At 44.0% G+C, this 26,005-nt stretch overlaps 1 protein-coding gene across 3 annotated transcripts in view; it reads left to right on the top strand.

Annotated features, from left to right (window-relative positions):
• LIMS1 (LIM zinc finger domain containing 1) overlaps nucleotides 1-26,005 on the top strand; it is an 82,789-nt gene that overhangs the window by 13,454 nt on the left and 43,330 nt on the right. Inside the window, exon 1 of one of the 3 annotated variants that reach the window (XR_014009201.1) lies at nucleotides 14,078-14,203. The exons of the other annotated variants lie outside the window; for them this stretch is intronic. The gene's annotated coding sequence lies outside the window, so the exon portion shown is untranslated. Of the gene's footprint in view, nucleotides 1-14,077; nucleotides 14,204-26,005 lie in introns of those variants that run through there. 3 annotated transcript variants of the gene reach the window in all.

The raw sequence follows: 26,005 nt of genomic DNA, 5'->3' as shown, positions 1-26,005 counted from the left end.
GAAAGAAATCCAAGCTACCAAATTGCTGCTTGGGTTACTGCCATGTTTTTTTTAATCTCTACCTGCCTATCTTGGAAGTACAAAGACACACTGACCGCAAAAGAGGTGGTATCTTCTTAGGAGGTTAACCACTGTAAAACATTTCTTGCATTTTTGTAGCAGCTGCTGAAGATGTCTCCTGCATCTATGCCCATTTCAAATCTGTTTGTTAATTCCCTTCCTTTTCAAGCTTTATCCTGTTCTCTTTCTTTTGATCGGTTGCTTTTGTTTATCATATTTTTGCTACTTGGTGGCAGTGCAGGCCTCAGCTTTGGAAAGCTTTTGTGATTTCTCTTGCTGGAGCTCACGGCTGAAGAGTGCAGAAGGAATTGGTCCTCTGCATTGATATTTGCAGTGTTGTGTAATGCAGCATTATAAAGGATATTCTTTCCAAAACGATATTTTAATGGAGACACAGTAGGTAGGAGCTTGAATGGTTTTAGGGTTTTCTTGAAAGGTTGATTAAGGTTACAGAACGATCTAGTGGATGCTGCAAAGACACCATGAGAGACCTTGCCTTTTGTACATGGTGTTTTCATATATTAAATATTTAATATCTATAACTGTACGACTTGTATAACAGGTGTGTGGGGTGTGTGTGGAGAAGTGGCCTAGGAGGAAACGTGGCCTCCAAAGCTAATTCCCTACCCAAACTTCTTTTAAATTGTGACTGATCTTGAGCTGGGGGATTGGGCCAGTGTTTCCCAAGCTTGGGTTTCCAGCTGTTTTCAGACTACAATTCCCATCACCCCTGACCACTGGTCTTGCTAGCTAGGGATGATGGGGGTTGTAGTCCAAAACCAGCTGGAGACCCAAGTTAGGAAAACACTACTCTAGACCCAGTTCCGATTCTCAAGGACCCAAGGTTGAAGGGAAACAAGGAGCAAATGTTTTGCTTTCCTTTAGTCTCCCAGCCCTGGTAAACGCCCCCGTATATCCTGCAACCTGCCCTCCTTGCAATTTGAGGCTCTACACCTAACACACCCATTTTACGATCAGAAGAAGTGATGTACTACCAGATGTTGTTGCAGGTAGTGTAATCATATTGCATCTTTTAAAAAAAATTAAATCGTTGTGCATGTGCTTTCATAGGAGCAATGCTGCTTCCTTTCCACTGACACGTTAACACTCTACTGCTATAACACGGTTCTGTCCACCAGCTAGTTAACAAATAACACAGCGCTAGGTTGTAAGTAGGCATTACAACAGTGTGTATGAGACTCTGGTGACATACCATTGACCTTATAGCTTCCTAGGCACCCTGTGTGATGCTGGGGCAAGTCATTTCTTCCAACTTAATCTTCCTCTCTTAGGTACTTATGCAACTCCAGCTCAATTCAATACTTCTTGCATAAGATTTCGTATTTCTGAAATCACTTCGTTTCTCATCATTTGGGTTTCTTCTCTGTACATTATAAACACAATTAATTCCAAATCCTGAAATAGTCTAGCATGTAATCTTGATTAATTAATTTTATCTACGTAAAACTGTATTTCCTGTCCTTTTTGTTGCCTGCATACCGCTCAATGCTAACAACCATTGAAATCAGCTATAACATACAGTACAGTGTGATACAGGAGTGTGGACCAGATTGAAAGCATTGGATGAAAACCTATAACTCTATTATAACAAGCACCTGCCCAAACATAAAAGAGGAAGCCAACTTGACTTCCCAGGGTAGAGTCCCACAATTTAGATGCAGCTACAGGGGCAACTTTTCTCTATTCCCTGACAACTGAGCCTCTACCGGTGATGAGAAACAGAGAAAGTCTTCTCCAGATATGGACAGGTGGTGGTCCCTAAACTATCCTGAACCTAAGGCTTTTAGGCCTTTAAAAGATCTTCATCAACACCTTCAGTGATGCCCAGAAGCAAGTTGGTACCAAGTGTAACCCTTGCAGGACAGGTGTGATATGATTTCATTAGTCTTGCTCCTGCGTTCTGGATTAGTTGTGCTTTCTGAAGTCTCTTCAAAGGTGCTGTGTTACTCTGGGGATTTCACAGTGGCTTAAATGATGCTCCCAAGTACTCTCCCAGCCGGACTGACATCAGCTTAGCTATAACAGCATTGTGTGCACTTGGAGCCATTTAGGATTTTTCATCATGGGCATCTCAATAGCTCAGAAGCAGGATTGCAAGTTGTAACAAATGGAGAGTGGCAGGATCTGCACAGAGAACGCTCTCTTTAAAAGCCTTTGCCCCACCTTCTTTGTGCTTAGGGAGTTTTTCTGCCAAGCTGGCATGTAGCTGGCATGGCTGTTCTGCTGTTATGATACCACACTGTTCCTTGGGTGGGAACTTCAGTGAAATTGCATGTTTGGCGCAAGAAAACCACCAGCCTGTCATTGCCTTCCTATGCGCCTGGAGTCCCAAAAACACTCTTATGCATTTTGTGGATTGGAGTAAATGTGGTTGTATTTTCTGCTTGGATTTATGATCGCATAAAGAGTCAGAAGTGTGCAAATAAAACCTTTCTCCCATGCTTTTATTTTTTATTTTTTGGTAGTATTGGTAGTTAAGTGCTATGTTCACAGAGAGAGAAATTCTTTGCGGATTATCTTTCCTGTAGTAATTAACTTTGCTTTCCTTTTTGCAATTAGCTTTCAGTGCACAGGAAACGGCTTCCCATAAAGGGATAAAAAGGGGGGGGGAACTGATGTGGAAATGCATTTGTTAGGAATATTAGTATAAATGGGTGTGATTAAGGATGAAATATGTTATAGCCCAAAGGAACGGCATGACTAAGAGAGCATTTACTCATATTAAAGAACTAAATCTATTTTGTTTTGACATTGTAAAGTGAGAAAGGTTTGGGTAGCAGCAGTATAATAGAAGCAAGTTTTCAAGAATAATTGAGTCATACTGTGAAGTTATAGTTGCTCATTCCAAATCCGTTATGGGCAGATGGCTTTGGATTCGTCTCTTTTCCATAGAAAATAACCCTTTACCAGCACGGTGGCGTTTTAAAAAGGAGATTACTAAGGTTTACAGCCCGCAAAAGAACTCTTCATTTCTAAGTTAAAACCAATTGATTGGTTGATTAAATCTCACATAACACTTTTGTCCTACAAAATAGTTCTGCACAAATGGTTATTTGGGAGAGAATTTCTGGCTTTATAGGGATGCGGGCGGCGCTGTGGGTTAAACCACTGAGCCTCTTGGGCTTGCCGATCAGAAGGTCAACAGTTCGAATCCCCGTGACGGGGTGAGCTCCCGTTGCTCGGTCCCTGCTCCTGCCAACCTAGCAGTTCAAAAGCACGTCAAAGTGCAGGTAGATAAATAGGTACCACTCCGGCGGCGTTTCTGTGCACTGCTCTGGTTCGCCAGAAAGTGGACTAGTCATGCTGGCCACATGACCCAGAAGCTGTCTGCGGACAAACACCGGCTCCCTCGGCCTATAGAGTGAGATGAGCGCCGCAACCCCAGAGTCGTCCACGACTGGATCTAATGGTCAGGGGTCCCTTTACCTTTTCCTTTTCTGACTTTATAGATGTATAAGGCAAGGAAAGTGTTCCTTGTTTCCTTTTTTGGGTGGTATATTGTATGAAGCCACTTCTTCTGTAAATACTAGGCAGGTAAACAGGGTGAAGACTGACTCTTGATAACAAAATATTGTTATGCGCAGGATGCAATCAGGGTAACTTTGTCAGAGCTACAGGTATAACTTTGCACAGAAAAAAGGCTGACTCCTGGGCAACATCATTTGACACCTCAATGTCTGCCATATACCTTACCTGATGGCAGTGGTGGACACCTGAGAAGCTGCCAAATCCTGAGGCTGGACCTTCAGAGACCGCATCTTTTGAGTTCTAGGCTCTCGCAAATCCTTTTAACTGCAATATCCCTCAAGAGTAGGAAACGGGGCAGTCCTAAAATCACAGAATTGTAAAGTTGTAAGGGATCCTGAGGGTCATCTAGTCCAATTTCCTGCAATGCAGGAATCTCACCTAAAGCATCCATGACAGATGACCATCCAGCCTCCGCTTAAAAACCATCTTCCAAGGGAGTCCTTTCCACTGCTGAACAGCTCTTGCCACCAGAAAGTCCTTGCTGATGTTTAGAAGGAGGGTGGGCGTCCAACTGTGTGGCTTCAGCGGCCGGCTCCTCCTGAGTGCAAGAGAGGAGGAGCCACCAGACATGCTGGGCCCCATGCTCAGCCTCTTCCCGATGACACACATGTGCTGCGTGCATGACATCCCATGCGTTTGACAGCTGCATGATGTCACGCGCATGTCACACATGTCAAACCGCACTAACTGCCAGAAAGCTCTCCCTGATGTTTAGCGGCTCCCCGTTTGTGGAATACTCTCCCAGGGAGCTTCCCTTGGTATCTTCATTATATATACAGTGGTACCTCAGGTTAAGTTCTGGAGGTCCGTTCTTAACCTGAAACTGTTCTTAACCTGAAGCACCACTTTAGCTAATGGGGCCTCCTGCTGCCGCCGTGCCGCTGGAGCACGATTTCTATTCTCATCCTGAAGCAAAGTTCTTCACCTGAAGCACTATTTCTGGGTTAGCGTAGTCTGTAACCTGAAGCGTCTGTGACCTGAAGTGTATATAACCCAAGGTACCACTGTATTTTAGGTGCCAGGCGAAAATGTTCCTCTTCCACCAGGCCTTGGGTTGATTCATATCCTATAGCTTTTCAATCATGTCTGTGAGTGAGGTGTGGGGGTGTGTTATTGTTTTGTTGTTTCGGTTTAACGATTTGCTTGTGTTTTATTCTGCGAACCACCCTGCGAGGAAGGGAAGAATATAAAATAAATAAATGCTCAGAATCTCCTTTCTTCTTCTAAATTTGTGAGAACGGAGAGCATCCCATGCTATACCTCAGCTGTAAGGTCTCTCCCCTACCCTGACAGAGGCTGTGAGAGGATTTGATGGCCCAGGTATTAGCCGGAGCTGCAGTGAAGCAGCTTCAGGAGAAGTAGTCAGGAGATAAAGAAATGGGGAGTGTGTAGGCTGCCAAGCTAGTGGGAAGAGCGTTGGACTCGGAGGCTGTGTCTCTGGGCTCTGGGAGTCCAGCCAGGAAGCCTTTGGGCACAAGGAAGGAAAGCCTCTAGTGAACCAACTAATCTGCTCTTGGCATGACAGTAAGGAAAAGGGGCAAATGGGATTATTATTGCCTTCCATAAGGTGAAGCTTTTTAAGGTTTAATGTTTTTATAAATGCTGGAAGCCGCCCAGAGTGGCTGGGGCAACCCAGCCGGATAGGCAGGGTACAGATAATAAATTGTTGTTGTTGTTGTTGTTGTTGTTGCTGCTGCTGCTGTTGTTATTATATAATCTTGGATGGGGAAGAATTAGGACTAGGAGAGAGGGAGCACTTTGCCAATGCTGCAAACTCCTCTGTGGGGGACAAAGTATTCCAGTGAAGTTAACCCCTCCCCTCCCCTGCTGTTGCCCTGACAAAAATCACCCTCCTGCAGCTGCTGTTGGCCCTGGGAGGGAAACCCCCATTTGTGCCAGTGGACACTTCCATTAGCAGGGAGGTTGGGATCTGTGGTTTTGGTCATGTCTGTGATGGAGGAGGAAGGGGTTAACTTCATTCCCCCCTTTAACTGGGTAAATAAATGCCCTCATTTCTGTCATTAGGAAAAGTAGGGATTCTGCAAAGTGTTGTTCTAATGAGAGGCTTCCTTTTTATTTAGAAAGAGAAACTGCGCAAAATTGAGAGGGGGTAGGTAAGTGTGGGTCTCTTCTTTCCAAAAACGCCACCACTCTAGAGAACAGAAAAGGAAACGCTGATTTTGTACTCCACAAATGAATTGTTTCTTATTATGAAATCTTAAAAGTGGCAAAATGGGTATGACAGAGCTGGGGAGAAGGAGTTTAACGTCAAACTATATAAACCACACACTATATAAAGCTCCCAGTTTTTGTAGCTTAAATAAAACTTGCTAGAAAATTCAGTGCATTTTAAACTTCCTATTGAATGCTGAAAAGAAGTGATGCTGTCTGTGGTGGGATAATGCCAGTAATCCTAGAACTGGCAACACTTTGCATTTCTGCTATGATTCTGTCAGTGACTTCAATGGTTTTCTTAAAAAATTGCTTCTGGAAAGATGATGGTGACGTAATTTAATTTTGCTTTGTTATATGGGTGTCTAGACTTCCAGTTGAGTATGTGTCTGTTGAGCAAACGTGCTTTGCCTTAAGGCATGCACGTATTATTGTTCTTAAAATAGGTCGATCAGCTGGGGGGAAAATATGACAAGCTACATCTGCTGAAATCCCCTTTCTCCCCATGTTGGAGCTCTTGCGTAATTTGGCCACACTACTTTAAAGAAGGGACGCGGGTGGCGCTGTGGGTTAAACCATAGAGCCTAGGGCTTGCCAATCGGAAGGTCGGAGGTTCGAATCCCCATGACGGGATGAGCTTCCGTTGCTCAGTCCCAGCTCCTGTCAACCTAGCAGTTCGAAAGCATGTCAAAGTGCAAGTTGATAAATAGGTACCGTTCCAGCAGGAAGATAAACGACGTTTCCATGTGCTGCTCTGGTTTGCCAGAAGCGGCTTAATCATGCTGGCTACATGACCCGGAAGCTGTACACCGCCTCCATCGGCCAATAAAGTGAGATGAGCGCCGCAACCCCAGAGTCAGTCACGACTGGACCTAATGGTCAGGGGTCCCTTTACCTTTACATTTACCTTAATTAATTGCAAGGCGAAAATAAAAAAGGGACCCAGATTTGAGAATCAGATTATTAGATAGCATGATCTTAAGCATGTATATTCAGAAGTAAGCCCCATTCAGTGAGATTTACACCCAGGCAAGTGTGTTTAAGATTGCAAACTAAATTTCTGAAATAGTATAAAGGCAACAGATATTATAGACCTCTGGTTCCATCTGCTGGAGAGAGAAGTGCTAGCAAGAAGTAATAGGTTTTCCTTGTTTCGGTGTAGAGATCTGCTGCCCCGTTTGACCCCAGAGAAGCTCATTTCTACTCGCACATAACAATTTCCTACACAGATACCATTCCCAAGAAAGCCAAGTGTAACCCCAGGCCCAGCATCAGAATTTGGCACCACTGGGCAGCTGGTTATGGCTTGAACGTGCTCTGAATAAGTCATGAGCGATACCTTATTTCTGACCTGAACAAAATAGGATTCAACAAAAGAATGGAACATACAAACTGGCTGGAAATTGCCACTTTCCAGGGATGGCAATTAAAAAGGGGAAATTGAGCCTGACCAGACTTTAGCAATGAGGCAAATATGATATGCATTCATCACACACCAGGTAAGACAGTGTCTTTGTTCTGGCTTACGTCTCTTTGTAACAGACAGATTCTGCAACCTTTCGAATCGTTAAGGCAGAACAGGAAGATGGTTTCAGGTGCCGCTCGTCATTACGGAATATACAATGTATATCTGTTATGATATACATTTAGCGTTTACGACACACATGTTATACTTATTGACAGATACTACAAACTAGCATGACAAATCACTATTCATTATGCTTCCTTCCCATTTAGCAAGGTTATAATCTTAAAATTCCCAGGCCTATAGAAGAGATGCTAATTCTGAGCCACATGCAGAGCTTGGCTATTCAACAAATGCATATACAGTGGTACCTCAGGTTAAGTACTTAATTCGTTCCGGAGGTCTGTTCTTAACCTGAAACTGTTCTTAACCTGAAGCATCACTTTAGCTAATGGGGCCTCCTGCTGCTGCCGCTGCGCGATTTATGTTCTCATCCTGAAGCAAAGTTCTTAACCCGAGGTAATATTTCTGGGTTAGCAGAGTCTGTAACCTGAAGCGTATGTAACCTGAGGTACCACTGTAGTTGCAGTCAATGCAGGTAGTGTCTTAATCAATTAGCATTTAATTCATTCTATACAGTTTGAAATAGGGACGCAGGTGGCGCTGTGGATAAAACCTCAGCGCCTAGGACTTGCCGATCGCATGGTCGGCGGTTCGAATCCCCGCGGCGGGGCGAGCTCACGTCGTTCGGTCCCAGCTCCTGCCCACCTAGCAGTTCGAAAGCACAATTAAGTGCAAGTAGATAAATAGGTACCGCTTTCTAGCGGGAAGGTAAACAGCGTTCCGTGTGCTGCTTGGGTGCCGGTTCGCCGGAGCAGCTTCGTCACACTGGCCACGTGACCCGGAAGTGTCTGCGGACAGCGCTGGCTCCCGGCCTCTAGAGTGAGATGAGCGCACAACCCTAGAGTCTGTCAAGACTGGCCCGTACGGGCAGGGGTACCTTTACCTTTACCTTTATACAGTTTGATGTCTAGATTCTTGTAAGAACTTACAAAGCTGAGGCTATTATTTATCTCATTGCTCTTTGTATTTTGTAAGGCTAGTCAGCTTTAATTTACATTTGCATCTTTTGAAAGCGTTAACAGTATTTTCCCTTTAGACTAGAACTAAAAGGTGATACAGGAAGTATGTCCCCGAACATAATGCTTTTTGAATGTATGAGTCCTTTGTTTTATCCTCTACATTTGCAAAACTGCAAATAAGCGATCTAGAGCTTTGTGCCTCATAACACAGTTTCAAAGGGAATTTAGACATATACGCTGGAAGTAGATAAGATTTCTAAGTTCTTGTAAACTTCAGCCATGTTTCTGAATGCAGCTGGTTCATTACGAAATACCAAGGCTTTAATCTGCCTCAGAGAGCTTTTGTTGATATATGATGAACAGATAGCATTCGTGTGGCATGGAGTTAACTAGGCCATGATCTGAGGAACACATATTATGCTTGTTGATTCACCAGACCTTAGGATGCAATCAGAGACCTGTGACATTCTCAGTCAGGTCTGTTTCTGTTGCATTCCTTTTCATAGCTTCTGCTGTGATGGCACCCAGTGGTAGGATTGTGGAAGCTACAGTAAAAGTGGATCTATCTGGCATCACAGATTATTTTACCTGTACCTGTGGAAAGACAGCATTGTTGCAGCAATGCCTTACCATACCTCCAGGGTGATTCTCACTTTCCCTTTCATTCTTGGGCGTGCGTACCTCGGTAGTACAAAATATTCAAATATATCGGGAGGGAAAATCTGTTAGAATTGGTCACGGATCTCTTTTAGAAACTCAGGAGTAACATCTGAGAAAGGATCAGGCCATTGCTTCCAAGGGAAGCTTTTAAAAGGGAGGGGTGCCTTTCACATCATCGGGGATGCCTGAATTTTATTTTTTACGTAAAGTAAGAATTGGCCCTTGCCTATCTTGCCAGACATGTGGCTTTCTCCCAAGGTTCTGCTTATTCAATAGTACAAATCTTTTTCCTGTTGGCCTCTGAGCCCTATCTGCTCATCATCTGCATGTGTTTATGGGCTGTAAAAGATGCTATATTTCATAACAAAGAGGCAGTTCTATAGTAGGGCAATCCTTATAACCTACATACTCAGAGCTCTTCAGCAAATGTGCAGAAGATAGCACAGACTGGGCTGGCCACATAATCAAAAGTATGTAGTTGGTGTGAGATTTGTCAGGCTGAAATGTACAGTGGTACCTCGGGTTAAGTACTTAATTCATTCCAGAGGTCCGTTTTTAACCTGAAACTGTTCTTAACCTGAAGCACCACTTTAGCTAATGGGGCCTCCCACTGCTGCCGCGCCGCCGGAGCACGATTTCTGTTCTCATCCTGAAGTAAAGTTCTTAACCTGAGGTATTATTTGTGGGTTAGCGGAGTCTGTAACCTGAAGCGTATGTAACCCGAGGTACCACTGTATATTGTAGTGGTAGTTGCAGAGCTTTGCCAAGCATCCCCCGCCAGCCACATCATGGCACCCAAATGAGACACATGATGTCAGGAGTGCGTGCAGGAGCCAGGCCCTGTGACCAGTAGGGCTTCGCAGGACTGGGGCCTTCCTGAGTTCGTTCTGGGGAGGCAAGGCACGGCCGCACTGGTGAGGCCGCATGGTAACTCACTGCACCTGCTGGCAAGAGCCGGGAAGGGATATAAAGTCAGCATTTCCCTTCGGCTCTTTGTCACAGCAACTTGTTTCCTGCCTTGCTGTGTTTGGCTTCTTGCGTCCTGATCCTCGGACCTCGGGTTCTTGACTCCTTGCTTCTCGACCCTCGGACCCTTGACTTCGTGACTCCCTGCTTCCTGACCCTCGGACCCCTGGCTTCTGGACTCTCATTCCTGCTCCCGCCCCACCATCTTGCCCCCGGTCCCAACGTCCTCAGCCGGGACTTCGACCGCCTGTAAACCGGACTGTGACACACGACTTGCCACATCCTTTGTGTGTCTAAAACTCCACCGCCACACCAGTATGCATCTTCAGCACAGCTCTTGCAGATGTCATTGTGGATGGCTTAAAAGTGTTTCAGCAGTACAGCGCTCCGAAAGAGTGTTAAAATTAAGCAAATAATTTTGATTCAAGTGGTGGCTAACTATGTGGCCTCACCCTTCTCTGAGTGATAAGGACAGGAATTCATGTCCTTAAGGCAAAGAAAATTTCCTGCATAGGTTGAGTAAGAGGACTATGCCTTTACCGAGAAGAAATATGCTAGCACAGCCAAGCATATAATTGAGGGACGGTGTTGCGAAATACGGCTCTTTCCAGTTCTCAGAACAATGTTTTGACAGACTCCTGTTATAAGGAAAAGAGACACGAGTGAGAGCCCATGTTTCGCTGCATAAGGTCCCGCTGCAGAAGAAACAAGCTGCTTTTTCATTTGAGTGGTTGCTTGTCTCTTCAGCAGAGGGAACTCCTGAGGTAAAAACCACAAGTTGCTAGAGTTCTCCTTTGGGTCCTGCTTCAGGCTATGTTGTTTTCTGGTCTGATGCTGGAACTCCCAAGGTTGGACCTCTGGCATCTCTTGAGTGAGCAAGTAGCTTAAACAAAAGCAGGCACAGGTATTTAATGTGTTTGTGTCCAAGGTAATGCCTCTCCTTTGAGAAAGCTTGGGGAGTTCTTTTCCAACCACTGCAGGCGAAGTGGGCCTGGGCCCCACAGTCCACTCCTTGGCCCAGACCCAATTCCTTTGCAGCCTCCGATTCTGTATCCAGATCCCTGCTGGATGCAGGGGTCATGACAGGCCGTGGATGATGGGAATTGTAGTTCAGCAACATCTGGAGGGCTAAAGGCCACACCTACCTTAAGCCAACATAGCAATGCCAATATGCCCTCTGCAAGCTGCTTCATTCGTGCATTTTTGGCAAAGAGATATTCTGAGGCAGAGTTGAGGCAGCCGGACTTTGTACTGTCTTACCAGGCTAAATATTTGCCCTTTCCTGTCTCATACCGCAAAACCAGTCTCGGAGAGCTTGACTTTGTTAGTCTACATAATCAGCACTGTGATCCTTGAACTTCTTACCGATTATTCCACTGGCTTTAAGGGTGACTCCAAAGCAAATGGCTTGAAAGCTGCCACCTATGAAGCTTTGCAGAACTTGCTCCAGACAGGGTGGGTAAAAATTAAGAATAAATAAAATTTAACGGCACTTGTGCCATAAGTTGCCTTGCAGTGTTAAGTTTGTCTTCATTTTCCTTGAAACCACAAAAATTTGTAGTGTCATTGTGAAGCAACATCCTGTCTTTCTTGCCTGCTTCTGTTGAAACAATTAGAATGGGGCTGGCTTATGAAGTTTAGGCACAACAGAACTTTGTATTTTAAAGGAATAGGCTTTTAATAAGCAGCATGTTTGTAAAATTGCATCTTATGAATTGTGTGGGGAATGCAACCAAAGTAAGGCTGCTTTTAGTCTTGCTGATATCAAAAGTGAAAAGCATATAATTAATTATCCCATGAAAACTAATAGGATTATATGATCTTTTTAAAAAAAAGCTACATCATGCCCAAATATTTTAAAAGTATTGAGTGTTTTCGTTGAGGGACTGTTCAAGTCCCTATTTAATTTATATTCAGTTAACTTTGTTATTCTGCGTGTAGAAGAGCAATGCAATTCAAAAAGCAAGCTTTTTAACTAATTTAACAAATAAACACATTCCCTGCTTCCTCCACCTAAAAAAACCCCCAAACCCTTTAAAGCACCTCATAATCTTAAATTTTAAAAATGACATTTCTGCTGTGAAATCCAGCAGAAGCATGATCTATGAAGGACCTTACAGAGGAGTGTCACTATAATTGTTGTGTTTTGGTGTTGCCAACAAGGTCCTATGCTTGCAGTAGTGCCCGCGGGGACTTTCCCTGATGCTTGTGAGAAGCCTCAATTGCTCCCTAGCCATTGCTGCCTTTATCATGACTGTTGCTACCCTCCCTCCCCCTCTCCTTGAAAAGAACATAGAGCTGGAAGAGGAAGTGGGAAGACTGTTGCTCTTTTCCATATCCTCTTTCAGCTCTGTGGTTTTCAAGACTCATATCTGCACCTGAGCAGAAAGCAGAATAACCAAGAGTGGAGAAAAGGAGGGAGGGAGAGAGGGAGACTAAAGGAAGGAAAACAGAGTCACTGGGGAGAGAGAGATAAGAGGGGAAGAAACTGATGGATCCTTCTGAATTGTCATAATTATTACAAGGGATCCCTTCAAAACCACCATCAAACTACAGTGGTACCTTGGGTTACATACACTTCAGGTTACATACACTTCAGGTTACAGACTCCGCTAACGCAGAAATATTACCTCGGGTTAAGAACTTTGCTTCAGGATGAGAACAGAAATCGTGCTCTGGCGGCGCAGCGGCAGCAGGAGGCCCCATTAGCTAAAGTGGTGCTTCAGGTTAAGAACAGTTTCAGGTTAAGAACGGACCTCCAGAACGAATTAAGTACTTAACCCGAGGTACCACTGTATAGGTCATATATTTGATACATAACCACCAGCTCTCACCTGTAGAAAGTTGTCTTTGGGATCTTCTCATAATGAAATATCTGATAGAAAATAGCCTTGTGGATGTTGGTTTCCTCCACTTGGTCAGTTTCAAGAATTAGGCTTGATGGGATATTCTGAGGAGTGGACTAAAAAAAAAAAGAATTCTGCCTCACTCAGCTGCAATGCATAGTCAAAGGAAATGTGCCCCCTTCACTGCAGAAGATGTAGGGGACTTAAGATATGAGAACATCCACCGAGACCTACGTTTGGGGCTTCTGGGTCACATGTGGCTTCAGCGGAGCTGACCTTGGCTCCCCCTGCCTTTGGGGCTTTGGTTCCTTCTGCCATATTACAGAAGCCGCTACCACTTCAGGTCCAGGAGGACCATTTGCCACTGTTCATTTTACGTAACAACATCTATATCCTTCAAGGAACTTAGGGTGGCTGCTGTACATGAAGTTCTTACGTACAAGATGTGGATCTCCAAGCAAGAATACGAAGAAGGAGGCAAACGTTTCCGAGCACAATTCACAGTGTTGGTGCTGACCTTTAAAGCCCTAAACGGCCTCGGCCCACTATACCCGAAGGAGCATTTCCACCCTCATCGTTCAGCCCAGACACTGAGGTCCAGCGCTGAGGGCCTTCTGGCGGTTCCCTCCCTGCGAGAAGTGAGGTTACAGGGAACCAGGCAAAAGGCCTTCTCAGTAGTGGCGCCCGCCCTGTGAAACGCCCTCCCATCAGATGTCAAGGAAATAAACAACTATCTGACTTTTAGCAGACATCTGAAGGCAGCCTGTCTAATGTTTTTAATGTTTGATGTTTTAGCGTGTTTTTAATATTCTGTTGGGAGCCACCCAGAGCGGCTGGGGAATAAATAAATTATTATTATTATTATTATTATTATTATTATTATTATTATTATTATTGAAAGGAAATGCCCATAAAACCCTGTGATAAAAAAAATATTGCTGCCTTTCCCAGCACTTCTAATAATTGGATAGCTTTGGCACCAAAAAAATTGTGTCGCTTTTGTAGGAAATGAAGACATTTTTATGCATTCTGCAATTTGGTGTGTTTTAAAATATAATTTTGGTTGGTGGGGGAGGTTTTTTTGTGTGGAGAGAGAAAGAAAAGGCCCATTTTCATGGAGGAGGAGGCTTTCCTTTGCTCTGGACACGGGGTTTGAAACTAAAGTTTGAAACGTTTCCAATACTACAATAGACATATTTTGCATCTTTCTTCTAAGTAAAGAAGCTTTCGATGCATATCCATGTTAAAAAAATAATAGGAAGTGGTTTGTCAAGTCATGCTGCCTTTTATCACCACTGCCAGTAATGACTACAGAGAAGCTGTGGAACACACAATATTCGGCACAAAACTATATGTGGCATTGGTCCATTCCACAGGTCTTGTGCTGCTGGCAGAGCGATAGCGTGAGTATTGTCGCATTTTATTTATTTCTTTTCATTCAGGAGTGCCATGAGTTTGTTTGCAAACTCTGTACTTGTAAGCTAAATCTTCTTTCAGTTTGCATGCCTGGCGTGTCGTTCAGTAATTTCAGAAATAACCGTTAATGAGACTACACAGGCACACAGTTCTAGAGAGAAGTGAGACTAGTTGAATAGTGTCCCATTTGAGAGACTTGCTGCCGTTAAGCCCTTTAGGGACTGGAAAGGGAGCTGTTCAACTGCTTTTGTTGGATCTTGTGTCGCTTAGGAATATTATTCAGTTTGCAGGATAGCTTAGGGGGTTGGGATTACTTGGGCTGCCCATAGGCCATCACTTCTGAAAAGCAATGGTATTTACATCCCCTTCCACACCCTGCTGGCCATGGGCTTCCATTCAGCCAGTGGTGTGTTGATAACTACAAATGCAATTGGGAGGTAGAGGAGCAGAGGATGCTGTTAGGGTAGTATTAAGTCTTGTGTACAGTGGTACCTCAGGTTAAGAACTTAATTCGTTCTGGAGGTCCGTTCTTAACCTGAAACTGTTCTGAACCTGAGGTATCACTTTAGCTAATGGGGTCTCCTGCTGCCGCCGCGCGATTTCTGTTCTCACCCTGAGGTAAAGTTCTTAACCTGAGGTACTATTTCTGGGTTAGCAGAGTCTGTAACATGAAGTCTCTGTAACCTGAAGCGTCTGTAACCCAAGGTACCACTGTACAGCCCTTTCTAGTCCCGCACAAGTTTATTCAGTTTCAATAACAAAGGAAACTAAAACTGGCTGTTTTTCACAGAACGGGGATTGGGGAAGTATCTATGCACTTCTTTTCGGTGTAGTTCCTTTTTTTTAAGGGCTCCATGCACAGATATATGACACATGCTTTTCTCCCCCAAGTACTTCTGAAGTTTTTTTAGTTATTATTTTTTTAAAACCATATTCAAAACTACTCCAGGCATTGGGGATGTGCTACCTACCCTGGGCATGTGAGTCATTGTCCACTCTAGGCCTCTGAATCATGCCATATATGCATGATTATTTCAGCAGCGTGGGTTGTTTCTTTTAGGAAGCCAGTTTTGGCTTTTCTCTAGTACTGCTTGAAATAATCTTGTGCCCACAGATATGTGTGTTTAAGTCACTGTAACTTCGGTGGAACTTTTAGTGTAAGTTTAGTGTAATTTCCTTGTGACTTTGAGGACACAGCAGATTCAGGATAGTTGGGACTTGCAGCTAAGATAAATTCTCACAGGCAGCAGTTTGTGAAGCGAAAGAAAGTCCTTTCCCGGAGCAATTGCAAAAGGGCATAAATTAAACCGGTTTGGCTTTTCCATGCTGTTGAAAATAGCTTTCTTCCACCCTTGCCTCTGTGTTACCATTTTAATCCTTTTTCGCTAGGCAGTTGTTGCTTACAATGATTTTTTCAAACAAACCACACATCGTTTTTCATCTATTGCAAGAATGGTATTGTACTTGCTTGTGAATATTTTATAAAACTTGTCTTAGGTCTTGTCCTAAGTTGATTAGTAAGGAACAGAGCCCTACCAAACAGACAATTTTGGGTTTCCAAGGGTTCCTCCACTGCTGCCCTCTACTTTGGATTCACAGCTGAGTGTCCTTTTGACTTTCCTGCAATAATAATAATATTATAATAATAATTTATTATTTGTACCCCGCCCATCTGGCTGGGCTTCCCCAGCCACTCTGGGCGGCTTCCAAAAAAAAAAATATTAAAATACTGTAATACATCAAACATTAAAAGCTTCCCTAAACGACTTCCGGGTTGACGCGATCTGGAAATGGCGGATTCCCTCCGAGCTGCGGAGGGAATCGGCTCTACCGAGGACGGGTCTTTGCCGCGCCGGCGACGCGGGGACCCTTAAAAACCGCAGGCGCGGATGCCTGCGGACTGAAGACTCGGCGGGTGCCTTAAGCGCCCCCCCTGATCCACGAAGAGCCTTTTTAAAGGCTGCGGAGAGGATACGGGGGTGGCGTGGCACTGAGAGTCGATCGCTACCTCGGTGGAGCGAAGCCGCGAGCCATGACCAGAGAGCGTTGACTTCCTTCCTTGAAAATTTGGACTGAAAGAATCACCCGTGAGTAAGACGGATTGGGACTTTAAAAAATTTATCCTGAATTGGAGACGACCGGGGGGTGTGCTAAAAGGAAGTCCGCACCCCCCCCTTGCAGACGATCTAAGCAACGACATAAGAGCTAAGCTGGAGAGCCTACCCTTGGTGGGGTGAGTTAAAAAGGACATTAACTTTCAAGATTTGGCTAAAGGAAATTTTGGGATGGAGAGTGGAGTTTTGGAAACCTTCTTTTTGTTTTAAACAACCCCCCCTCCCGGGCTCGGGAAAGTCCTGCCTTTGTGCCTGTGTAAGAGCTGCGGAGTTTGACAGCTGTCAAAGCTGTCAAACGGGCAGTTTAAAGTGGAAAAATCACTATCTAAGATCCCTCTGGACTAAGACGAGTTATAATTGAGCCAAAATTGTTGGAAACAAAGTAATAATAATTTGTTAAAGGACTGTTGGAGAAAAGACTAATAAGTAACCAGATTCCCCCTAGGGGGAATTCTGTGAAATTACAATGGATACAATGGCTGTGGAAAGAAAGTTGCTAGTGGAAATCGAAAGGATGTTTCAATTGGTGGGAACCTTACAAGAGCAGAGCTTGGCCATGAATAAACAACTTGTGACTATGACCTTGGGAACAGGCAACTCTGCTCTCTGTATTGAGGACCTGAATGAGAAAGAATCCACAGCTGAATGGGAAACAATATCTACAGAGGTGGAAGAGACTAAACAACAAGGAAAAGAAGAAGCAACCCTGGGAAGCAACAACCAAAAGCTGACATCTGTGGAACACAAGCAAGGAGACGCTGGGAACTTATCTACCACAAGTCTGCGAAAGACACAGAAGAAGAAGGAGGAGGTCCCGGGGCAATATGGAATACAGGAACTTAAAATAAAGAAATATGACTGGGGCCTCCGTTTGGACTCTGATTTTGAAGATACAGGCTTTGTGGAAATTTTTCAGCAGTTACTTTCAAATCTCCTTGTGGGAAGAGAATACACTTTGATGGTGAAAGAACTTTTTCCAGACTCGACGACTGACATAAAGGACTACCAACAAGACAGGCGGAGAGGGACTGAAATTGACTTGAAGGCCTCGGACGTGAGGAACCCAGGCTGAGAATCTCGAATTTGGATTTCTATTGGGAAGGGACAAAAACCGGGGATGGGAGGGAAGGAAGAGGAGATTTTTAAAAACTCTTAAGACTTTTAGGTTTGGTTAATATGACTCTTAATTAAGACAAAATGAAAATCGATGGAAGAGAACTTAAGTCCAACTTAGGAAAATCAATTTTTATTATAAAAGAGGTAATAAGATGAATAAGATGGTTAAGAGGAGAAACACCAACTTGCTGATATAATCTTGGGAACTGGGATGCACGAGGGGGGGTGGGGGGAAGTCAGGAAACAAGGTTATGAAATGGGGATTTGCTGATTTTATACATGTTTTTGTTTTGTGTCTTCTCTTTGTGTGTGTTTTGTCTTTATAAAAGCAGAAAACCAAATAAAAATTTATTAAAAAAAATAAAATAAAAGCTTCCCTAAACAGGGCTGCCTTCAGATGTCTTCTAAAAGTCTGGTAGTTGTTGTTCTCTTTGACATCTGGTGGGAGGGCGTTCCACAGGGAGGGCGCCACTACCGAGAAGGCCCTCTGCCTGGTTCCCTGTAACTTGGCTTCTCGCAGTGAGGGAACCGCCAGAAGGCCCTCGGTGCTGGACCTCAGTGTCCGGGTAGAACGATGGGGGTGGAGACGCTCCTTCAGATATACTGGACTGAGGCCGTTTAGGGCTTTAAAGGTCAGCACCAACACTTTGAATTGTGCTCGGAAACATACTGGGAGCCAGTGTAGGTCTTTCAAGACCGGTGTTATATGGTCTCGGTGGCCACTCCCAGTCACCAGTCTAGCTGCCACATTCTGGATTAGTTGTAGTTTCCGGGTCACCTTCAAAGGTAGCCCCACGTAGAGCACATAACCTTCCCAGGCCTCTCATCTGTCCTAGGAAGAATCGCTCCCAGTTTCACCCCAAACCTACCCCAAGGGGGGGGGGGCAGAATATTGTTCACATTAAACAAAATAGACCAGTCTTTCCCTCAAATTTACTCTTGGGGAGATGAGTAAACGTAGACCAACAAAGCAGCCTCTCTGCCCCTTCATACTGCAAACTTAAATCATTAGAACAATGCAAAAAGTCTCCCTTTGTTAGTGCAGGAGCATTTTGGATCAGGGATGAGAACCTGTGGCCACCTAGAAAATGTGGTGGGACTGCAACTCCCCCCAGCATGCCCCATGGTCAAGGATGATGGGAGATTAATTTGTTTCATCTCTACTGTGTTGTTCTTGCTTGTATATGTTAAACTTGTTTTTTTATAATTGTATATAAACTCTTTTTCTTGTTTTTATTTTGTTTATGCAAATATTTATAAACTACTTTCATTAAAAAAAATACAGCAAGGAGGTTTGTACTTCACATAAAATTGCACTAAGTGCAATAAAAATGGTCTGGTTATATTGCTGCCACCCTTCCTGGGACCTTAAAGTGGGCAAGATATCTTATAGATAGCTATTAATTTATAAATGTATCTTATCTGACCCTGGCAAGGCTTGCATGCAGATCTATGCTAGAAAGAAAGCAAGTTTTAATGGGAGGAGGGAAATGGCAATCTTACATCTTCCCTCATTCCCTGGTACAGTGGTACCTTGGGTTAAGTACTTAATTTGTTCCGGAGGTCCGTACTTAACCTGAAACTGTTCTTAACCTGAAGCACCACTTTAGCTAATGGGGCCTCCTGCTGCTGCCGCACCGCCGGAGCACGATTTCTGTTCTCATCCTGAAGCAAAGTGCTTAACCTGAAGCACTATTTCTGGGTTAGCGGAGTCTGTAACCTGAAGCGTATGTAACCTGAAGCGTATGTAACCCGAGGTACCACTGTATACAGAAATAGTAGTTCTGTGAGCGAGTGAATCTCTTAGTCTGTATTCCTACCTCCTCAACCTGTCAGAGTTAAAATTAAGGTAAACAACGTTATATTTATAAAAATAGCAGTAGAAATAGGGAAGGCCTCTGCTGGCCAGTTCCTAAATATACACATGGAATAAACCTGTATTCAAAGATGACCAACATGCAAGGTTTTATACAGGCTGGTGAGAATAAGAAAGGAAGCAAATCAGACTAATGTGTTGAATAACCAGAGAAAGACAGCACATTAGGCACTCTATCAGCAGAGGGAGATGTTGCAAAACTGATTGCCTGATAGGTAACAGTATGAGCTTTTATTGCAAGTAAAAAACAACAACACAAAACCTGGATGGGCTGGTGTCTGCATCTGTGTCCAGCCTTTATGCCAGGGGTCAGCAAAGCTTTTCAGCAGGGGGCTGATCCACTGTCCCTCAGACCTTTTTGGGGGGGCCGGACTATATGGGGGGGGGGATAACGAATTCCTATGCCCCACAAATAACCCAGAGAGGCATTTTAAATAAAAGGACACATTCTACTCATGTAAAAACACGCTGATTCCCAGACCCAAGGCGATTGGGCCAGATCCGGCCCCTGGGCCTTAGTTTGCCTACCCATGCTTTATGCAGTGGTAAAATCCTATTCAGTTATAGTTCTAGCATAGAAGTCACATGGGAGAATTTATGTGCACTGCTTTATAAGGGAAGTAGAATTTCCAGTAGTCTTTTGGCAAACATGGGTTTTTGAACCACGCATGGGAGAGGAAGTCATATGAGAGGATGATTTGGGGTGGGGAAATGGTTCCGTTTCACCACTCCCTACAGACATCTCTGCTCTAAATTCCCTTCTCTCACCACACCCTGCTCTATATTTCTCTTTCCAAAAGAGACTGGGTTAAATAAAAAAAAACACACACACACTATGCCAGGGCATTATAACATATGTTAGAATATAACATGCAGTTAGTCTGTTAGTCTACAACTGTAAGGAAGAAATACAGCAGCTTGAAATGAGAAATCTCCAATATGAGAACCAAATTTAGCTAATCTTTGTTTTAAAACCTTTTGCTGATTGTGTTTTGTGTTTTATTAGTAATTATCTATACTTGTGTTTAGACCATTCTGTGTATTTTTGCTTTTTAAAAAATTGATAATGATATTGTGTATGCTGCTTGGAGAGTTTTATTATTAAGCAGTCTATAAATCTTTTTAAAAATAAATTCCTACATTACGTAGAGGGAAAGTCCCTGTTTACAGCCAGGATAGTGTCCTAATACAGCAGTTGACATGCAAAGGTGGAAATATATCTCTATTGTGTATTCTCTAACTGTCCTGAATATGAGAGCCAGATAAGGACAAAAGCTTGGGTCTTTCAGATTAGGCTACGCTGGAACATACAGTCGTACCTTGGTTGTCAAACACCCTGGAACTCAGACGTCTTGGCTCCCGATCGAAAACTGGAAGTGACTGTTCCGGTTTTCAAACGTTCTTTTGGAAGCCGAACGTCTGACTGGGCTCTCCAGCTTCCAGGAAGCTCCTGCAGCCAATCAGAAGTTTCGATTCGGAAGTCTAATGCTTTGTAAGTCGATTGGACTTCCGGAACGGATTCTGTTTGACTTCCAAAGTATGACTGTACAATGAAAACAATGATAGGGTATTCTATAGTTACTGTTTTCACCCTGGGTGTTTTTTTGTTTTGTTTGTTTGTTTGTTTTGCCACACACCAATGCTGTCTTCTCTAGAGATTTGGCTAATGGTAGTACAGTGGTACCTCAGGTTAAGAACTTAATTCGTTCTGGAGGTCCGCTCTTAACCTGAAACTGTTCTTAACCTGAGGTACCACTTTAGCTAATGGGGCCTACTGCCACCGCACGATTTCTGTTCTCATCCTGAAGCAAAGTTCTTAACCTGAGGTACTCTTTCTGGGTTAGCGGAGTCTGTAACCTGAAGCGTCTGTAACCTGAGGTATCACTGTAAAATAATTTCAACGGGGCACATTTCTTCCTTCCCATACCCACCACATTTGACATATCTGAGCCCTTCCCAATGGTGATTTAATTTGGGTCAAATGTGAGATCGGACAATAGATGGAAGTTATTAGAGGCCTCTGGGCCAATCTTGGCTCCTGAGTTCTTTACCCAAGGTAACAAGAGGAGAGAAGGTGGACTAAGGTCTGTGTCAACTGGTCTTTCCAGTAGGCCACTTGGAGATGTAATCCTTGCCAGGTATGGCACAAGAGGAGGACAGAGTGGCAGTGGCACTTCAGTGGTGGTGGGGTGAAGCTGGGGGAGCCCTGGGTTGGTGGCTGCAGCCCCCCAGGATGCCACTGCCAGCCTGTTCCTCCTCCAATCTCATCCTAGCAAACATGGTACTGCCAGGAGGGTGCTGTTGCCATTCTACTTCTCCCCTGCTTCTGCTTCTCCTTGCCTTGCTTTCTTAAAATGTCTTCTAAGTTGTTGGGGTTTTTTTGGAGGGGGGATTCTTTTAAGTAATTTGACAATTCTGTTTCAGATTCATCCAGTATGAATCAATGAGCACCTATTTTACTACTGCAATTTCTTGTTTACATATGTATTATTTGTATATTTATAGTACCCCCCCCCCCCATAGAAGGATTGTTCTAAAATGTGTCAGGCCTGAAATAAATCTTTGTTCAAGCACTGGGAGTTTTCTTCTCTTTCTTCCCTCCTACCTGCTTTCCTAGCTTTGTGGTAAAAAAATATATTTATTGACCACTGCATCCTGCCAGTGCCTTTTATTAAAATTATATGCTGACGTGTGATCATACAATGTTTTCTATAAATAGGGAAGTAGCCTACACTGACTAGAATTTGTTTGCTGAATCACTATTTCCTTGGGCACAGCCAGGTGGTACAAGTTGTGTGCTTTGTTTTGTTTGTTTGTTTTGGCTTTCAGAGGGAGAGAAGTAACTCTGTTTTCTAGGTAAAATCTCTTGATCTTTGTTATAACAAATGAGTATTCGCTCCCACCTCTTCCCTGTATGGTAAACAAGCTGAAAGGCATGTTCTTCTTAAATTCATTAACTGCCTACCAACTCTTCCCATGTCACTCCCTTCTGCAGCTTAAGAGATGCAGAAATTACTCTGAGGATAAAGGTAAAGGGACCCCTGACCGTTAGGTCCAGTTGCGGACGACTCTGGGGTTGCGGAGCTCATCTTGCTTTACTGGCCGAGGGAGCCGGCGTACAGCTTCCTGGTCATGTGGCCAGTATGACGTAAGTCGCTTCTGGCGAACCAGAGCAGTGCACAGAAACGCCGTTTACCTTACCACCAGAGCTGTACCTATTTATCTACTTGCACTTTGATGTGCTTTCAAACTGCTAGGTGGGCAGGAGCAGGGACCGAGCAATGGGAGCTCACCCTGTCGCGGGGATTCATTCCCCTAGGCTCTGTGGTTTAACCCTGTTGTAAGCACAACCCACAGTGCCACTCGCGTCCCTATACTCTGAGGATAGGGAAGTATTATTAGGAAGCCTTCTAGTTTGGCCAGAAACAGACCCAGTTTGAACCATAATTTTGTGTACAGGAGGGAAATTCCTTGGACATGACTTGTTCTCTTTTTGGTGATGGAGTAGGTAGCATCATAGTTGAGACAGAGTGACTTAAAAGGGGGAGGGGAATGAAGATTCTCTTTTAACTACAGGAACATTTTGTATAAAAGGGGAGACCACATGATGCACAGACTACTATTTTCACTTTGTTTTTGTTTACAAGAATTATGTTTAAGATTTCCAAAGTGAGTCTTCACTTTTGTTGAATGGCTCTGTCACTGGATGCTCAGAAGCTTTTGCTTAGCTCCACAACGGATTCTAGCTACTTAAACATACAATTTGAATGCATAGGAAAAGTGAATGGTAGTTTGAAAAGCCACCTTTTTATTTACGTATTCCAGATTGAAGAGCCTCTTTCTGCTTGGATGTCACGAAAGTAACTGGGTGCTGTCAGTGGAGATTCTACTTAGTCCCCATTCATGAGTCACCCCAAAAGCAGAAGGACAAGTGTTTGGGTCACCTGGAGAAATTTCTAAGATGGTGACAGGTGGGGGCATTATGTTTAGCAAAGGTGCTAGTGCATTATGAATGCTGGCTAAGCCAGTGTTTCTGGTCGTGTTCCAGTGTCTCATAACAAGAACCCAGCTGCTTTCACATCAGATTTGGTAGTTGACGCTAAGCTAGCAAGTCTTTCCCCGAAGCCAAGGAAAACTGTCTGTTCTGGATTATATTTCCTTCTGTTGAACATTGCCCTTCTCACCTGGATGCTAAACTTGCCGGCTGTTGCATCCTGTACACACCAGGCTGGCTGTAAAAAACATTTGGGCTGGCTCTGAAAAGTTCTAGCTATACTTCTGTGTAGTGATTGAAATGCGCCGACGCAGATAGTGTGGTATCCATGTCTATCTATACATTTCAGGCACTAGGTGGAAGTTCACTGAAAGCTGACTAGGGAAAAGACAAGTTAAATATTACTGCCGTGTGAGTGTTGCCTGATACCCAGAATTTCTCACAAATCGAGCAAGCGTTGACGATTTTCATCCAGGGCGAAGGAATGTTGATCTGTTCATCATGTTTATTTTGAAACTGCTTGACAAAGTGGCCAGTCGTTTTAGTGATTGTTTCGTATTGCTTTTAAATGTTTTTTGTTGCTGTGCATTCCCCTGATGTTTTGCGAGAGGGTGGTATATTCTGTAAACAAAATAAGGTAGCTGAACCACTACAAGTCTGCTAAAGATGGTTTGTACGAAATGCTCATTTACACAACCAGTAATTTTTATAATAACACCCTCACTTCAGTCTCTGACTTGTTTACACACTTAAGAGGTGGTGAATCCCCAGGCTGAAGTGAAATGAAAGTCAGCAAATCTCCCCCTATGTAATTAAGCGGCTATGGATCATTTCTCTATCATTTCAGAATATATGACCATTTAAACAATAGCACAATCATCATCTTGTGGATATGCAGAGGTGGGCACAAGCAAAGAACTAGCTGGGACTACGCGCAAGAGAGCTTAAAAATAATGAGATTTCCTGTCTGTGTTTACAAGGATTGTTGGCTCAGGAGAACAACCCTGACTAAATAGCCTCAGGTCCCTAGTTTATATAAACAAACCAAGGGTTAAGAGGCTTATTCACCTACAGTTATGTGTTACAGGAAAGGAGAAGAAAACCTTTTGCAGAGAATGACAAAGCTGCAGAATTTAGACGTAAAGAGCAACCTATTTATTCAGGGTTCTAAACTGAAGAACATATTGCAAAACGTACCTTGGAAGTAACTAAATCTTCCGTAAAGAGTGGTGATCCCTCTCCCCCTGCCGGCTCCTCAAGTGTGCATTTATGGCGTACATTATTTCATTGTTTTAGTTTTCCAAACCAGTCTTGCTGTATGATAAATAAATCTCCCATCAGTTGTAACTTCTGCCTGTGACTAGCTGACCTGCCCCACAGGTGAGAGACAGCCTTATGGCTTTCTGGCTGCTATTGAGCTGCTACAGAAGAGAGGAGCCTATGAGAAGAGAAATTAAAGAGCAGGGGCCTAGAAAAGAAATTGGCTGGGGCCTGAGGAGGCAGCAGGCTAAGGCAATGGCTTTCCACCAGTGTGCTATGGTACCCTGGGGTGCCTTGAATGATGGCCAGGTGTGCAACACTGGCCTCTGTCCCTCTTTCCTTCCCTCCCTCCTCTGATGCCCTCTTGCGTCTCTGCTTCCCGTTGGCTTGCATAGCTGTTCGTTGCAGCAGCCCTGGCTATAAGCTCCGCAGGCCAATGGTGACTCTGGGAAGTACCTCTCTTTGGGGCGAGGGTGGTGTGCAGCTCAGAGACCAGGGGCGGAAGCAGCAGCTGCCCGGAGGACCCCCATGGGGAGTGGAAAGAAGAGGAGAGGAGGCAGAGGGAACACTCCACAAGGGAGGGTGTTCGAAAAAGGGTGAGAGGCCATTACTGCATATTGAATTTGTGGGGCGGGAACCCAAGATGCGTGTAACTCAGCAATATTACTGCTACTGGTAGCGCGATACTATAGTACATATATACTAAGGAGTAAGTCCAGTTGATTTCACTGAGGCGTACTATCAGAAGAGTACAGTGGTACCTCAGGTTACATACGCTTCAGGTTACAGACTCTGCTAACCCAGAAATAGTACCTCGGGTTAAGAACTTTGCTTCAGGATGAGAACAGAAATTGTGCTCCGGCAGCGCGGCAGCAGTGGGAGGCCCCATTAGCTAAAGTGGTGCTTCAGGTTAAGAACAGTTTCAGGTTAAGAACGGACCTCCGGAATGAATTAAGTACTTAACCCGAGGTACCACTGTATAGGATTGCACCCTAAGTCTCTCTCTCTCTCCGTGTGTGTGTGTGTGAGAGAGAGAGAGAGAGAGAGACATACATAGAATAGGAATAGGAACTCCCCCCCCCCCCCCCGCGCGCAAGAAAAGCTACTAGCATTTCACTTATCTCTGATTGGGAAATCCTTTCCCAGTTCCATTTAAGACTTCATAAATTTAGTTGTTAAAATAAAAAATGGGTGGAATGGCTTTAGGAACCGTACAAAATGTGTGGTGTTGTGGCAAAATGAGATTGTGCCATGTTGATTGTCATCCGGAGATTAGGCTTCAAAGAAGTTCATGCCTGGATCTGTTTGTGAATTCTTCTACAAGTGCATTGCAACCAGGATTTTGACCTTGGAAGAAGCCGTGCTAGATTGGGGCAGATATGGCTACACAAACATCTGCTGACCTCCCTTTGGCAGCCATTCATGCAAA

The sequence above is a fragment of the Podarcis bocagei genome (assembly GCF_964188305.1).
Source record: "Podarcis bocagei genome assembly, chromosome: 6".
Classification (NCBI taxonomy): Eukaryota; Metazoa; Chordata; class Lepidosauria; order Squamata; family Lacertidae; genus Podarcis; species Podarcis bocagei.
This window is presented reverse-complemented; position numbering and strand designations above follow the sequence as displayed.